A 7,723-nucleotide genomic window follows, 5' to 3' on the forward strand; every position below is an offset into this window, starting at 1 on the left:
GTCGTTCACCACTAGTCCATTATATTCAGCATTCCGTGGTCACTGAACATGCTCAAGCCTTTTAAGGCAGTTTGCTTGCCCCTCCCCCCCCAAAATATGGAACACTGTGGTTCCCAGTTTGGGAGAACAGGAATTCCTATCTATGAATATTTCAACATCCTTACTGAACAGTAGGACTACCATTCCCTTTATCTCTTCCTTTTGTATTGAGCATACCTAGAAAAGTCCTTTTTGTTGCTCACTGGCCTCATTTGCTACAGCATTTCACTCTCTTGAATGTCTGTGCCAGTGTGCACATGTTTGACATGAAATGCTACCTCCACATTTCTTTCTGTTGCATCTGTTATTTTGAAACAAGTTAGAGCCTTCAGTTCCTAAATTCTAATTATTGAAGCCATCTCACCAAGTCTGTTATACCTGTCAAGTTGAATGTATCTTCCAATACTAGAAGTTCATTATGTTTATTATCTGTACTTTGAACACTGGGATACATTTAAATCCTTAGATACTCTTTTCTACTGACTCACCTGTTACTTTAGTACTGTATAAGGTTTCCAGGTACCCCCATACATCTCCCAGTTTCTTCTGTAGCAAATTCCTATTTTTAGTGCTTGCATTTGGATTTACCCTTATAGGTAATTTATCCTTACCCCTTTAAAGACCTTTTGATCAAGCACCCTATTTTTTGCCAAATACATTTTCTCCAGCCCTCAGGAGGTAGCCTCCTATAAAGAAAGCTTACACCTTGGGTCCCAGAAACTGAACATCTCAGATCAATATTCATCTGTGTAGCCAGTAATTCACTTTAAGAAGTCTACTGTACTTTTTTTGTACTCCTCTCCTCTTTATGAGAAGAATTAATGTGCTCTTTAGGCAAGAAGGGTAGGATATAAATTTAATAAATATAATAGTCAAACATAAAATGTAGTTCTGCCTGGCAAGTAGGGCTGATGAGTGTTCAGTCTTGGGCAACCTGTCTCTCATACCCTGAATCCATGCACTGAGGAGACAATGTACTTCATGAGTTTAACAGGCCTGGTCAGCACACAGCCATTTCTCAGTAGGGGATCCCCATTCACCACCACCCTTCACCTTTTTTCTACAGACAGTAGTTGAACTGCCTTAGTCTTTGAAGGGTTGAAAGGCTTCCTTCCTACCTAGCACAACCTGCTGCAGCTGTCCTCTATCAGGATCCTCAGTCACACTCATTAGAAAGATACTAAAAGGTTTTTCTTAGTTCCTATAGATCAGAATGCCTTTGACATCCTGTCTTCCATGCAGTTTTATCTTCCCCATTGCCATTCTCATCATCTTACCTGACAGTCTCTCCCCGCTTTTCCTTGCTGAGCTGCCCTCTTGTCCTCTCCAAGAACTCATCTTCTCTAATGAGGCAAGGTGTGGAAACACAGTCCTTACTTCCTCTTTCAACAGAGCAATCAGCTCACACTTGCTGCAGGTGTAGTCTTGCAACTCCATTGGGTCTGTGCTGTCCACTTTCTTGGCTCTTGTTTACATCTTAAGACTCTTTGTCTGCTGATGAACTGGCTTTTGCTTCTTCCTTAACTTCTTTGTTTAAAATTTGCTTGGATGTCTGCAATATTTTTGCCTGCTGTTGCAGAGAGTGCAGGGTCTCAATAACCCAAACCTCTGATCAGCTCACAGCAATCTTGTGTCTTCATCAGAGACTCCTGTGAGAGTATGCAGACAAGCAGCTACTTCATCAGAACAATAACTTACCACAGAGAGTTGTTGAGTGACTCTAAGAAAGCTATTCTTGATGCTCATTTGATTCACCATACACCCTGTAGTAACCCCTAAACTCCAAAGGCTTAAAATATGGTGCATATATTGTGTATCTATTTATTATCCCTCTTCTGAAATGCTCAGAACTTGTCATATTCCTTCAGACAATTTTGCCTACTAGATCAAGGGCTGATGACCTTTTTGCAATGGCGTAGCATAGGTTACCAGTGCCTGGGGCTGTGCAAGTGGTGGGTGGGAGGGAGTGAAACATACGGAGTACGCATGCATGTTTCAATTGCCTTACAGTGTCCACTTCACCCAGGCGATTGCAGCCGCAGACATAAGAAAGGAGTCATTCCATTGTCTGGAGAGGTCACTTCCTGGTTCACATGAAGAAGCTATTTTCAACAGAACCCAGAAACAGAAGCACACAGCTGTATTGAGGCAGCACTGGATGTTGAAATTTTGCACTCCTAATTTTGTGCCTGGGGCAACCATTCCTGTGGCCCTCACCACACTACACCACTGCCTTTTTTGGACCCAAGGGCACATTTGCAAATAGGAGGAACTGTTGTGGACTCCACTTACACCAGAATCAATTGTTAGTCACTATGGAATGCTTCTGTCAAGCCTAATTTCAGCAGAAGGGCCCTTTTGGCACCAGGGCAGGCCACTTAGGGATACATGTGTGTCTCTGGGCACAGGAGTGGTGAACTCAAAACTAGGCCATATTAATATTGCATCACATCTCATGCTTTATCCCCTGGCAGTTACCTGTGGAAAAGAATAGCCTTTGAATAAAGTTGCTAAAAGAGGTTACTGCTTAGTACTTTTAAAGTCTAAAATACATTTTTAATTTACTACCCTTTGAACACTAGGTGTATTTTCTTCTGTATTTATTTATTAAATTTATACCTGACCCTTCCTCCCAAAAGAGCCCAGGGCAGAATTAGTATCCATATTCTGCATTACATGCAGAGAGCATTTGTTTAAAGTCGTCTTTGTAACTCACTGTAGCTGCTTGGCAAATGTTCCTTGTGCAAAATCCCCTCCTCCCCCGGCTCCATTCATTTATCAAGTATAGATGTATGTTTTTCTCGCATAAAGGAAAGGCTATTTTATAACTATTATGCAGATGCTTTTTAAGGCTAGCCCATTAATCTTAATTTACGGATTTAAACAGCTGTTTAATTTATTTAAAAATGTTCCACTTTGGCTGCAATCCTAAATTTGCTTCTCATGAGTTAATCCCACAGAAATCAATATGAGCGCAGTCATTATGGCCACAACCCAAGATGGCTAAGCCCATTGAGCACAATGGGCTTAGACATATTTATCTCTGTGTTGGATTGTGGCCTTTGCCTTTAACTACTTAATTATAACGGTGCAAGTCTCGGGAGAGGGGGTAATGAACTCTTTTGTAGCCCCTTTTGTAGTCTTCGCCAGAGGGAAGTATAAACACACATTCTTCACTGATTTATTTCAATACCTAAACTAGAAATAAGGAGTAAGGAGCTTTCTACTGGTTGGCCCTGGTACAGATGGAGATGTGAAGGTATCAGACCTACAACTGCAGTTATTATTAGTATTGTTATGTGACAGTGAAATCTGGTCCTTGGTGTGGATGTGTACACAGGTCTAATTATGTCCAAAATAATCAACATTAAAACTAAGGGCTCGTCCACATTTCCTTTTCTGCTGTTTCTAGGTGGTTTAAAGCTCAGTGTCTGAGCGCTTCCACCCTCCTGGTACTTTCCCTGCGAAGACCTGCTCTTTACCACTGAATTGGAGCAAACGGAAATCCCCAGAAAACCCAAATCGCTGTTTGTTCTGATTCAGGGTTAAAGGGCAGGTTTTCCTAGAGAACACGGCAGGGCAAAAAACCCACAACCCACTAGGACACAGAGCTTGAAAGTGCAGAGCTGTGTCTAGAAAATGCAGGGCAAAAGGTAAGTGGAGGTGAGCCCTAAGCTTCTGGGCAGTGGGCAAAAAGGCTGTGTGAAATAGCTATAGATGGACACTCTAAATCATCACTGTGTAGCAGAGCCAGAAGTTACAGCTATAGAGAATGAAGTTGGCAATATAACTGAGAGAGAAAAAGCTGCTCAGACCTGCTGATGCTCTTAACAGCAGCTACGTATATAGAAATCAGCAGGCTTCAGATCACACTGTGTTGCAGGGGTGAATTGAAAAGTAGACAATTTTAGCAGACGTGTGGTAACCTCTGCCCCCATGTCTGGAATTTCTGTGAATTTCAATAGATACTCTTTTCTATGTAATTCATCTTAACAATAATTAAATCAGTGGGATTGTGGTGCAATTTATTTCTGAGTTTCTTCATATATATATTTTTTATAAACTAAGATTGTCCTCAGCATGCTTCTCCTTTCTCTTCTTCAGTAGCTTTTGAAGATTCAAACTTCATTCTGTATGTTAACAGTGCTCCTTCTAGTCCAAGCCTCCTTTCCAGAGACTAGGCTGCAATCGACACACATCCAGTGTCACATTTGTGAATGTTTTATTTGCGGCTGTGTAGCTGAGCCCTAGGAAGATCAGTCCTGCTTTGCTGAACACCGCTGCTGGCTCCTATTCAGATAAAGGCATAAAAGCTTCCAAGCTTCTTCTTCTTCGCCGCCTGTCAGTCTCCTACACTGCGGCGATCAGGAGTTTGCCCCCTAAATTAAAACAGACAACCCATACAGGTAGACATGTTTTTGCAATGCTTACTACTCAGATCTCAACATGTGCAGCCGAGATGCCTGTAGTTCTGGATGGAACAGCCAGAGAATGAAGAAAAAGAAGGTGTCAGCCCGACATGTATACAAGAATACATCTTAGATGAAGCTCATTTCTCTGGAGACAGCAACAGTAACTCAGAGAGGGTTGCAGGAACACTCCTGCTGTTCCTTTCAGAAGTCGGAAAGGAAAATAACATCTCCAAAACGATCTCACCTTAAGTAACTGAATTATGTTATATGTCAGTGGATCTGAGGATATGATACAGTGCAAAGAACCTAGTGTTTGTACAAGAGGATGAGGCCCTTCCGCCAGCACTGGAACTCAAGTTCTGGTACGTGCATGAGATGTGATGTAGTTTGGCAACTCGCGGCTAATTTCCTACTCCTCTTTTTCTTTTTCTTCTTCTGTACCCATCCCTTCTTTTAATTAAATCACCAACGATAGAACAAGGACTTGAGAAAGGATAACTAAGACAGCAAAGGAAGTTATTTGGAGGTAAAGTAAAGGTAAAGGTACCCCTGACCATTAGGTCTAGTTGCGGACGACTCTGGGGTTGCAGCGCTCATCTCGCTCTATGGACCGAGGGAGCCGGTGTTTGTCTGCAGCTTCCGGGTCATGTGGCCAGCATGACTAAGCCGCTTCTGGCGAACCAGAGCAGCGCACGGAAACGCCGTTTACCTTCCCGCCGGAGCGGTACCTATTTATCTACTTGCACTTTGACGTGCTTTCGAACTGCTAGGTGGGCAGGAGCAGGGACCAAGCAACAGGAGCTCACCCCGTCACGGGGATGCGAACCGCCGACCTTCCAATCAGCAAGTCCTAGGCTCTGTGATTTAACCCACAGTGCCACCCGCGTCCCTTTATTTGGAGGTATAGATCAATTACCTTATAAAATTAAAGTTGATACATGCTGCAGCTTTGTCGCAGATATTTTATAGAGAGAAGAAACTGGCAGAACTACCACTGGCTGCTTAGGCTGGGTTCTAAATGTGTTGGGAGCTGCCCCGTTTCAAAGCATTGGATGGGGACATGATATGTATTAGACAACCATCACAAACGCTATTAAATATACCATTTGTCCTTGCTCTATCGTAAGGGATAAATGGGAATGCAAATGGGAGGGAGGGGGAATGTGTTATCAGAAGGGCATTAATATATGCATTGTCCTTATGGCTGCAGAAGCAAAATGCCAAATGCATGCAATTATTTTTTATGTTATATTTTATAATATTAACTGGTTTTATTTATGTCCACTTCTTGGCCTTTTCACGGCAAATACCCAAGAGTAAGTTCTTCCAAGTCATGGTTCTATAACAAGATGGGTTCTAAACAAGTTTGGCATTACTAGAAATGTACCTCCCATGCCCCTTGTTCATTATAAGTATACTAGCAAATGTAGAATACAGTCACTCACCAAAGAAAAGATCTGGGAAACACTGGGTTTCTGACAGCCTAGTACAGAGTCTCTATCACCTTTGCTATTGAAGTAAAAGACCTGCAGCTACAGGAACTTAGTGGGCAACACAGAAAGCTCCCATGAGTAAAAGGCTGCTTTATGGCAAGGTAGATTGCTCTGCACTCCTTGAGTACCGGACAAAACTCCACACATACAAATGTTCCTTTATTGCAAAGGCATATTTCTAGAACCTATCAAAAACTAAAGCTTAAAAGAAGCACCTCAGATTATCAGCCAGATGTGATTTAGGAGCCCAGAAGAACAAAGCCATAAACTGTTATTGGATTTATAATAGAAAACTCTCTGTCTTTGCCATACTTGCATTCTGGCATTGGCACATGTCCAATACAGTAAAAGCAGCATAAATATAATAATCTCAAAATGGAATGGCTTAAATACAGCTACCCTGTTCTAAATTTTAAAAAAGGAATATGCTTTGGTTAAGCCCAAAGTCTTCTTGTGGAGCTCTCTGTGGACATTTCATAGCTCTTCCAAGGAACCTGTATCAAACGTTATATGCAGGGGAACATTTCATTATTAAGTTTCTTTTTATTCCCTGGGGCCACTTGGCTAATGCAGTGTGAAAGGCACTGTGCAAAGCTCTCTGCAACGGGGACATTCCAGGGCAGCAGTGTTCAAACAGTATTCTGGAGGAATCCTCAAGTTCATTCAGAGATTGAATGAAAAGATCGGTAATGGGAGAAAAGCTTCCCTGAAGCTTGCTAATCACTACTGATTTTATGCTGCATTGTGCAGCTGTACGTTGATATGTAGACTCCTCTAATATGGCCAATAACCTGTGTGAACACCCTAGAAACATGCCCCAAGTCCTCCCAAATGAACAAACGGATCCATAGCAGACAGTGGCGTAGTGTGGGGGGTGCAGGGGGGGCTGGCGGCGCCGGGCGCAACATCTGGGGGGCGCGCTCGCACTCGCAGCTCTCTGCCCCTACCTGGCTCACTCAGGGTTAGGGGGCGCAAATTACTTGCCTTGCCCCGGGTGCTGACAACCCACGCTACGCCACTGATAGCAGAGGCTTGGCAGTTCTGCAGCCATGTGAAAAGTGTTCCCTCCAGAGAGAAATGCTGACAACCAGTGCCCATCACATTACCCAAAAGAAGCCTGGATAGCACTATGAACCATTCCTACCTCTCATTCAGTAGAATAGCAGCACTACCTTCAGGGATTCTTAGGATTCTCTTGTGTACATGCACTATTCAAGTTCTTGTTATGAACAAAAAAAATAACAATAACAATATTATTAATGGGTACTGCTAAATCCAGCAATATTCCAGCTAGAACATAGTACAACGGAGGTAAAAGCCAACCTGTATCCCTGATAAAACTTCTCCATGAAAAACAAGCACAGGTTTCTCTGTTTATTGACAAGCTAAAATATGCTGCAAAATAACATTCCAAGGCATTAAGTGGTGGTTTAACCATGACTGCATTTCTTTCCTTTGGTGATCTTTTTGAAACCTTGGACTACTGTACACATTGACTAAACAAGAAGACACTGTTTTAAAAAAATCACCGCGATTAGAAGACTGTAGTACCAGCATCCAAATGAGTCAATTCTGTTGCTTTTCATAATCTCCTCTTCAGGCATTTGGTACTGCTTAGGATAGTGGGTTTAAAAATAATAATAATTTTGAACATGCATAACTGAATGACTTCCTTTAGGCCTGTAAGAAGCCTGCATTTCTACCTCCTTGTGTATGCTGCTGAATATCAACCAGCAGTGACAAAGTAGTCTATCTCTTATTTTCCTGCATGTCTCTCCT

This window comes from Podarcis melisellensis (genome assembly GCF_964234715.1).
Source record: "Podarcis melisellensis genome assembly, chromosome: 9".
NCBI classification, from domain to species: domain Eukaryota; kingdom Metazoa; phylum Chordata; class Lepidosauria; order Squamata; family Lacertidae; genus Podarcis; species Podarcis melisellensis.